Source organism: Papio anubis, chromosome 1, assembly GCF_008728515.1.
Source record: "Papio anubis isolate 15944 chromosome 1, Panubis1.0, whole genome shotgun sequence".
Lineage (NCBI taxonomy): Eukaryota > Metazoa > Chordata > Mammalia > Primates > Cercopithecidae > Papio > Papio anubis.
In genome coordinates this window covers 168,506,627-168,517,168 of record NC_044976.1, presented here as the reverse complement: position 1 = coordinate 168,517,168, position 10,542 = coordinate 168,506,627, and the positions used below count along the sequence as shown (strand labels likewise).

The 10,542-nt window shown below is 35.5% G+C and overlaps 1 long non-coding RNA gene across 1 annotated transcript in view; it reads left to right on the top strand.

Annotated features, from left to right (window-relative positions):
• LOC110741622 overlaps nt 1–8,866 on the top strand; it is a 49,613-nt gene extending 40,747 nt beyond the window's left edge. The window contains exon 4 of the long non-coding RNA XR_002518138.2: nt 7,540–8,866. This is a non-coding gene — a long non-coding RNA (uncharacterized LOC110741622). The remainder of the gene's footprint in view (nt 1–7,539) is intronic.
• The last annotated feature ends 1,676 nt before the right edge of the window (nt 8,867–10,542 follow it).

The following is a 10,542-nucleotide window of genomic DNA, read 5'->3' as shown; positions in this document are numbered from 1 at the left end:
AAAAAAAAAAAAAAAAAAAAAAAAAAAAAAAAAAAAAAAAAAAAGAAGTAGAATGATTATGTGTTTTAGCTGACTAAACGGTGGAATGATTATTGTCTTCCTAGTAATCTCATAGTGAATGTTTTATCTGTAGCTCTATATCAGTTATCAGAGTCTGTGTGTTCAGACAGATTTATATTCATGTGACTTTATTCCCTTGGATTATTAGTTCCTGGAGGGCAGGGACACTATGTTCTTCATGTTTTTAAACCCTAAAGCACCTGGATAAGTATTGGATATGATTAATTAAATCAGGCACTCAAAGGACTCAGAAGGGTAAGAAATGTCAAATACCCCTCTTGGATAAGTTGGGATATAATTAAATACATAACTTTGAGAACAATATTGAAAATACTAACAGTCCAATATTAGAGCAAGACAAACAGTTTACATCTTAATCTAAAATTTCTCTCTGTACATGTGGGGAGTGTAGTGATGTGTATGTACATGGACCTGCAAGAATGCAACAAGAGAGTGAGAAATGAATAAAGTAGAAAAAGGAGTATTTCCAGTAGTGCTAAGGATGAAGGAGAAGTTTTACCTTTTGGAAAAGGAAGAGGAAAAAAGCTTCTTTATGTTTCAGAAGAAAGAGGAAAAAAGCTGAGGCTTGAATGTTTTGTGTCCACTTTCCCATCCAATGTGTTTTCATGAAGCCAATGAAAAAGTGAAATCTTAAAAAGTATTTAATTAAACAAATACATATATTAAGCATTTACTTATATTATCACTTTGCTAGGGAAATTCAGAATCTACTTTTTATGTGTTTATTGTCTAACCATAGTTTATTTCCCCTGAAGTGAAACTTTCCTTTGGGGTAAAGAAGGTAAACTCCAACAAAGATTACTTGGAAATTAAACTGTAAGGCACTTCTCCAGGTCTTTTCTTCATGCTATAAATAGTTCTGGCTTTGGCCATTTGAAAACTGAATATGAAAAAAGAATTATAGCAAGCCACTAGTTTGAGAAAGATAACTTTTAAGAATATTTGGATATACCTTTGCAGAATTAACTTCTGCATTTAAAATTTTATTTATAATTTATGATTGCTGCTCCTGCCCACTTTCCAAGCAAGGTAAAACTGAGAGTGAAATATTTGTCTTCCTCTTGTCTCTTATGTGTACTGAAACAGTTGTATTATGAAATTGAGAAGTACAAAGCAGAGCTGGATCTTTATTTTCTGTGGGGATGGCTTATGCATCCCAGAGAGTGGTATGAAGTAGGTTATGGGAAATATATGCCACAGAAGGAAAAAAACATATTGAGAAGCATGTCAATATTGTTTCCACATTTTTGGCTGTATAGTTTGGCAAAAAAAAAAAAAAAAAAAGATCTTAGAAAAATAATAGAGAACACTGCACTCAATAGTGTTTTTCTAATCTGCTAACTTCTTCATGCAAAAGACTAATTATATATTTTAGAATATATCTTTCCATGACAAGTTTCCTTCCCTGATACATTTGGTATGTGGTTAATTTTATAAATTACTTAAAATGTAACATCTATTTTGGTAACTCATTGAAGCCATTTGGTAACAATTGAATCTAGGCCTTCAAGAAAAGGATAAGAAAGACAGGGTGGATTAAGAAAAAATACCTCAAATGATGGAAATTGTTTATTTCAAATGTCCAATTTCTGTTACAACACATTCAAATAGGCATATCCAGATTTTCATCTTCTGAAAAAGTTATGGAGAAATAAAGCAACAAGTGCTATAGACATTTTATATGTGTATGTAAATGTATGCACATATAAAACCTTTTTTTTGTTTTTTTTGAGATGGAGTCTTTTTAAAATTTATTTATTATTATTATACTGTAAGTTGTAGGGGTACATGTGCATAACGTGCAGGTTTGTTATAGCAGGGGAGCATTTGTGTTTGTTTGTGTGGGCACTGACAATCCTGTTATTTATATCAGGAGGCACTTCCTAATGTAGTCCTTCCCTCTTCCTTCTATGATAGGCTCCTGTGTGGGATGTTCTCCTTCCCAGTCCATGATCTCATTGTTCAGTTCCTACCCAAGGAGTGGGGAGCCATGCTTGGCTCTGTCTTGGTGATATTTGCTAAGAATGATGGGACCTTGTAGCTGCACCATGTCCCTTGCCACAAAGGATACAACCTATCCTTTTATACTGCATAGTATCTCCATGGCGTATATGTGCCTACATTTTCTTAATCCAACTGTCACTGATGGACATTTGGGTTGACTCTGCCTGCCAGATAGTGCTACAAACATACATGCATGTGTCTTTATAGCAGCATAATTTATAACTTTGGGTATACTCCAGGTAATGGGATGGCTACCATATGGTACATCTAGTTCTAGATCCTGAGGAATCGCTTATGGTTTACCGTTTCTCTATAATGGCTGAATCTTAGCTTATAACTACCACAGTGTAGTAGCCTTTATTTCTCTACATCTCTGTGCACTCTGTTGTTTCCCTGACTTTTAATGACTGCCATTCTAACTGGGTGTGAGATGGTGCATGAGATGGAGTCTTGTTCTTGTCGGCCAGGCTGGGAGTGCAGTGGGCTGATTCAGCTCACTGCAAGCCTCCGCCCTGGTTTAGGGCTATTCTCCTGTCTCCCCAGCCTCCCTGTGAGTAGAAGCACTACAGGCACTCCGCCACTCCTGCCCGCTAGTTTTTTGTATTTTTTTTTTAGTAGAGACGGGGTTTCACCGTGTTAGCCAGGATGGTCTCGATCTCCTGACCTCGTGATCCACCCGTCTCGGCCTCCCAAAGTGCTGGGATTACAGGCTTGAGCCACCGCGCCCGGCCATATAAAAGCTTTTTAGTGGTGAATGATAAAAACAGTAATTTAAATATTTATTCAATTATTTTTCGTAAGAATAAATAAATATGGTAACATTTTAAAACATCAAATTACAGTTTTAAAAAGTGGCGATATTTTATTCCTGATCATCCATCAGTAGGTAATAATAAGATGAGCAATTAGGTATTATTTTTAAATAAAATAAATATTTTTGTTAATTAAGAATATGTAAAGTTTTAATCTGTGACATAATGAGCATTATGGCTAATATCATCTAGACTGTCAATCAATGTCAGTGGCATCAAGTTGCTCATATATCAGGTCAATGGAGATCACTGGCTTTCAAACGATGGTCAGTGGGTTTATGTGATTGTGGCTCCGACGTCACCAGATGAGAGCAGTAAGAGGCCAGGTGGGCCTTAGTGTCCTGCCCAGGATTGAATTAGAGCAGTTCCTTATTTATCTGCTTCATATATTAGAGTTCTACAAAAATCTTTCTTTTCTGAAAAGATTTCCCTTACAAAGAAGATATTTGAAAATCCATGTAAAAGATGCATTTCTTATGCTTTTTAAAATATCGATTTCCTCTTTCTTATTAAAATTCATCCATGGGTAAAACTTAAAGGAAAATAGAAATAACTACAAAATTAGCTCCCAAAGTACTATAATAATTCATAATTGCTATAGTTTTAATGACATATCATTAATGATAGCTTACTAAGGGTTGTTGCAGAGGAAAGATAAATTATAGGTTATGTCTAATTCCTTCTACCTGCAACTTCAACTATTTCTTCCAATTTTAGAAAGCAGATAGGAAAGCAAGTGAATGAGAGAGAGGTACTATTCAAAAGATAACCTTGAATCTATTCTAATTTATAAAAGAAAGCAAATCATTTGGATGATTGACATTCTAATTATTACTATAAAAGTTATTTCACCATTCCTCATTACTAATGACATCACACTGGTTGAAGATTTTCTATGCTAAGGAGCTGAGATCAGGAAATCATTGCATTGATTTTAGAATATAAAATTCCTAATTGCATAGGATACATTCTTTTGGGAACACCTTAGAGTTTTGAGGTGAAACAGTTCTTATTCTATGTTTATTTTTATCTCAACCAAATAAAGTTTGCATAGCAAAAAAGAAACATCTTTGGAGGATGACTGGTAATGCTGTCTCACACGATTGGTGTCATAATCCTATCCTTTAGCTCCCGGTGAATGGTGCCCACAAAGGAACTCACATTTATCTGTTGGAGTGAAAGGGAGGAGACATAGCTTGTTGAAACAACAGTCTGGCCAGTGAAAATGGTGGAACCTGATGAATAAATTAATTGAAGTGAAACCAAATGGCTTGTTGGAAGTACTGTAATCCTAAAAGTAGAGTTTTCTGGGAAATCAGTAGAAAAGTGAGAGTTATGATAGAAATATAATTAGGAGGATAACAAACCTGTACTGTTGCTAGAACTTAGTAGACCAAGGCTGTGCATGTGCATGTTCTCTTCAGGAATAACTCATGGATTCATGAGTGATGTGCTTAAACTAAAACTGTCACAGGCTAGATGTACCAGCAAGCTGTGCCAACAGCGAGTGTGGGCTAGGGCTAGGAGTATAGTACATGGGACAATGACAGGAGAGGAAGCCCTTTAATAATCTGACCAACTTTCCTTTATTTTAATAGGGGGTTGGTGTGAATGAGCTGGGCGGTGGTGAGTGGAAGTGGAACGTCCATAAAAGTAAACAATTTAGAGATGAAAATATTCAAGAGGGAAAATGCTTCTGGACCTCCTGTCTTCACAACCAGAATTTCTAAAAACTTCTGGTGTTGTTACTTTCAATGGCACATGCAGAAATCCAAATAATCAATCCAATAAAATTAGACATGGTAATATTCTATCTGTATCTTTAGAAATCAAAACTTTTTCTAAAGGAATATTTAAGGGTTGAGAAACAGCAAGCCACTGACACTACTAACAGGGGTTCCAAGACCTTAGCAGAAATTTTGCTTTAAAGTCTGAGGAAAATTGCCTAAGACATGTTTTACCAAGTGTAGGTTGTGCCTCAAAGAGAAGAAAATGCCAAATACTGAACTTGAGAGCGTTCATGGACCATGCCAAAAGAGTGAGGCGAGAGGCTTTTTGCTATATTTGAATCAAGAAGAAATATCTTCAATCAGTTAAATCATTGGTTTCTCCTTTAGGAGAGCAATATTGTGGTTAAAGAACTGGCTCTGTAGTCAGACACATCTGGGGTTGAATGCTTGATGGTCATACACTTTGTGACCTTGGATAAATAATTTAACCTTGGTAAATCTCACTTTCCTTATTTCTAAAATGGCATAATAATGATAATTTTCTCAAGGCGAGGGTTAAATAATTGAAAGCTTGCAAAGCTGCTGGTCACCTTATTTTCATTATTATGAGTAATATGCAATATGATATCCAGATCATTTAAAGTTCCTGAAATGTGAGAAGTCACAAAATACAAAGGTGATTCCCATCATTATTTTCAGTGACTTGGGTAGAAGGAGGAAATGTGACAGATCAGGGGCCTAAGGAGGGCTTTCTCTAAGGATAACCCATTGTTTCTCTTATCAAACTCTCATTAGTCAAATTTGGGAGAAATAAAAATGTCAGCTTGAGTTTAAGACGATTTCGATTATCTGGAAAACTAGTGTAGCTAACTGATGACAGATCTATTTGCATGGGTGTAAGGGACTTCTGGGAGAGAAGGAGGAAAGAATCATCAAAGTATGGCTCATCTGACTTACTAGCAATGCTTGTTTGTTTTTTGCTTGTCAGGATTTGCATTTTACTTTTGAGAGACTGAATATGGAAACAGACAATGGCCACAGCATATATGACAGTAGAATTCTGACATACATAAGAAGCTCAGAAACCAAACCCCAACTACTTCAGCAACCAGTCCAATAAGCCAAACAACAACCTCTTTAGCAACAAGTCTAGGGAGCCAAACCACAAGTGTTGCAACAAATGGCCCAGCAGTGTGAGGACTTGGTCAATGACTGCTAACTTCTCTCTTTTTGCTCCAACTTCCAAATTAGGACCTGCCAGGTCTGCCCCGCAGACTCTGGCGGACAGATGAAATAATTACTCAGACATAGGTATGCGTGTAAGAGCAGCTATGTGACTGCCTGGCTCTAGTGGCCAGAGAGCAGCCCTGAGAAGCTGGAGCTGCTTGCTTTTATTTGGTGCGGGCACAATGCCAAAAACCTGGAGCCAACACAACCTGCAGGTAATTAACATTTGTTGTTCCCCTTTCAGGGAACATCACGGCTGGATAATCAAAGGTCAGTTCCTGGTCAACATAAATAAACAAGCTTGTTTAAGATAAATTCCCCCACACTCCCTTCTACCTACTCCTTGCTCTCTGCCTCAGGGTTATAGAATAGCTGCCTTCTGCTATTCTTCCCTGGGGCTCTGAAGAACCTTCTGACCTTTCAGAAGGTTTGTGTCCTTTCCCTATAGTTTTTCCCACCACTCTGAACTATCCCTCACAAGGACCAATCAGAGAAAGTCAAATATGCTCTTTAGATCACTCACCTAAGAGGCTCCAATTTCTCCATGGCAAATACCTCCTTTAATCAGAGTGTACCTGATGCCTTCTCTTTTTCCATTGTACAATTTTCCCACTCCACTGTCTGCCTTTGAATCTCTTCCAAACTCAAATGGTGTGGGTGGACTTCCTTGCCCACATCAAGGGAGTATCCACAGCAAGGTCTAAATAAATGTCCAATTTGTTCTCATTAAGGTTGTTTTCACTTATTACCACATTCTCTAGCGCACATGTTTGTTTTCATGAAACAGCAATGTTTAATGCATTAAGTTACCAGTGAGTGAAACAAATGTCTCACAGTGGCACTGTGTTTAATCCTGTACACCTGGGTGTTTGTAAGTCCTACTTTGAGCAGCTCTGACTTTAGGATCACAGGATCTTTTTAAAAACAATTTTAGTGAGGTATAATCTATATACCACATAATTCCCCCACTGAAGGTGTATGGCTCAATTATTTTTAGCTAATTTATATATTGTGCCACCATTATCATAATCCAGTTTTAGAAAATTTCTTGTCACCCCAAGAAGTTCTTTCCTGACCATTTGTAGTTATCTCTCCTCCCACAGGGAGTAAGCTATCTAGGACATTGCTTGTAAGTACTATGTTATCCAGTGCTACCTACCGACCTTTCTAGAAATACTGAAGGGAGGGGAATGTACTTGAAAGGTGAGATTAACAAACTAGTGTGCAGAAAAGGGTAAGAATAGCAGGCTTCAGACTGTTGTCCTTAGAAAGGCGCTCACAAAGTTGGCTCTTGGTTTACATCTTGGGACTTGAATTTCAGGAGGATTCCGAACACTCTAACTGGGAAGAGGTACTCATTCTGCCTATTCTGTTTATATAGAAAATGTGGTTTATGCAGAACACCTGTTTTCCTCCTGGGACTTTGCAAACTTGGTAGGAACTAGGCAGAGGGTACTTGCATGATCATGCCTTGATAAAAACCTTGGGCAGTGAATATCTAATAAGCTTCCCTGGTAGGTGGCACTTGACAAATGTTGTCACAATTCAACTTGAAGGAATTAAGTGTGTCCTGTGTGACTTCACTGGGGAAAGACTCTTGGGGGCTTGTACTTGCCTTCTTCTGGATCTTGGCCCAATTTACCTTTTGTCTTTGTTGATTTTATTTTCTATCCTTTTTGCTGCAGTGAATCTCGGTTATGAGCATGACTGCATACCGAGCCCTGAGATCCCACCTAGCAAATGGCTGAACTCTCGGGAGATGTTGAGGACCTCCAACACATTAACCATCTGGGGATTTTTATAAGAAATGGGACCTAATTCAACCCACAGTCTGGTTGCAGGAACAAGGTTATAAAAGAGACAGGTTATGGTCAGTTTAGGGATTGTCATATCTGCAAAAACTAAAGAACAGAGAATTGCTGCTTATCTCCCACAAAACTGTGAATTAACAATAAAAAAATGCTGAATTTGAAGTATGAACTGATGAGGATTCTTAGTATATTCTTTGAAGAGTAAATCAGATGGGAAATCAATTGGAAAGTGCAAATGAGGAAAATAACAAAGAAACTAAATGTGGAAATTTTTTGAATTGATAATTGAATTGATCTTATTTTTATAAGAGTAAGTGTTTTCTGGCACAAGTTCTGTACCTTCATTAGACATATGCTTGTACAAATAGGAATATCTTTAAGATCCTTGAAGCAATTTATATCTTTAATTGGAAGAAGGAAGACTTCTATATTAACATTGAAAAAAAATTGCTTTAGGTTTAAAGTGATCATTTTCAAACTTTAACTGTCTATATTAAAAGACTGCTAAGTAGGGAATACATACTCTACTAAAAAGAAAATGTATACACTTTATAATATATAGTGACATTTCTATTTTATAGGCTTTCATGGAGGGAGAGGAACTGTAAATATTCAGGTGCAAGTAGTTTTTTAATACATTTGTAAGGATCAAAGGAGATATTTATATGAAACTACAAATTGTCAAACAAATGTAAGGTATTGTTATTATTCTCCAATTATTGGCTATAGGTAGATAAAGGCAGAGATGTAATGTCCACTCCATAAAATAGAGGAATGTTTCATCTGGTTAATTTTGTGTGTTTGTTGCCTCTCAGAAAAGTGATAAAGTACTCTTAAGATAAAATCAACATTTGTTTGGTGCTTGTTTATAAGGACATCATTTCTGTTTACAGTTGTCAATGTAAAAGTTTTCTTTCGCTATAAATCTTAATATTTAGGGAAGGGCTTTAGAACTGCTGAAGATTAGTTAAAGGAATTCAGTATTGGTCACATTTTGATTCAGATATCTCAGAAAATTGAGGCTTAAGAGATTAGGAATTTGGATCAATCCCAAGAGGATTTTGTATATAACTGTAGAGGGTAGTGATGAAGGGTTCATCACCCTTCCCTAGTTATTGGAAACATAAATTCTACAGAGGGAACAGAAAAATATATTGAAAAAATATGAATGCATATTAGAGGAATAATTAATAACAGTAAAGATGGCATTTTAAATGAGTATTGAGTTTTTCATTGAAGTTATGTTATTTTGAAATCACCTAGTTTGTAGATAATTGGTTTTGATTTCTAATGACGTTAGTTTGTGAATTAACTCAATAATTAGTTTATACTTTTTAAAAAATTGATGACTTGTTTTCATTGATACTAAATGGCAAATCAGAGGCCAGAGAGGCGAACTTCTTTCATCTCTAATTTGACTCATTCTCACAGATAGTCTAAGTAAAATATTTCTTCAATAAGATTTACCAGATCTTGGAAAGCTATTTCTTTTATTTTCTTCTTTCTACATTCTTTACCAACATCTTTGACGTCTCTACAGAATCGTTTCTCTTCATTCTCCAACATGTTCTTTTCTGCTTTTTCCCTCCAATGGAGAAGTGCTCCTTCAACATCATACAAACTGTCACATCTGTTAAAGTATATCCCCCAGTGTTTCATTTAGAGGAGCAGAAAAAAACTAGAATTACCTCCTTACGGAATAAGAATTTAATGTTTGTGTAATCTGAAAACTACTGGAAATGTTTAAAACAGATATATGTTTCTGTTTTGAACATATTTATATATACATATATACACATATTACACATATATACATATATACACATATATACATATATACACACATATATACACATATATATGTGTATATATAATGTATTTTGCCAGAGAGAGAGTAATGGTAGCTGTTGTCTTTTGTATAAACATATATGGTACTCAGAGTAATCTCTGTGTGTGTATGTATATTCACACACACACACGCACACGCACATATGCAAACTCATATATATTTAGAATACAGCTGATAATGAATGGCGGGAGAGTGATGCTATGATTGCCTAACAACTCACTAGCTGACTAACCTTTAAGGGAAAAGGTAAGCTGTACCTTTCTGAGCTTGCCTATTAGAAGTTCCAGTAGTGTACAAGAAGCCAACTTTGTTTTTCTTATATCTCTGCTATTAAAAAAAAACCTAGTGCATGAATTTATTATCATTGAAGTTTTTATCAAAGTGCAAAACTTTAAAAAATGTAAAGCATATTTTAGCATTAACAGAGTACTTTAAGTGTAGTGGGCATTCAGTCAACATTTAGAGCTGAAGGTATAGCATTTATTTTACTTTTTTTAGTTTTGTAGAAAAAATACAATGTACTTAAGTGTGTCTTTCAGATAATATCAATATATATTTTACCCTAGAAAAATCAAATGAAAAGCATTCACTCATTCTATAAGAATGTGCTTTTGTATTGATAGGAAAGCAAAAACAAATAACCTCAGGGTTAAGAAAACAATTTTGTGAATTTAAAAGTAATTTCCTTGAGCAGAAATAAAATAACCAACTCTCCAAGCATGCTATTTTATTCATTTCAAATAAGCAAATTCAGAATGTGTGCAAACCAGTCTAGTTGAGTAAAAAGTAGGTAAAGTCATTTATACTTTTTCTGTAATTTTCTTGACATGTTTTATTACTTTGTGGGCCTCTGTCAATCAAAGAGGAATGGCAGAAATCTTGAGCTTTGAAAAAGTTGAGTAGTTCTCATTTAACTGCAAATTGGAACTACAAATATATTAGTAATATTAATAGCCATCAATTAATAGTGGTTTCTTGAATTTACATACAGATGTCCACACGGTAAAAAGTTTGTATGTAAATACATA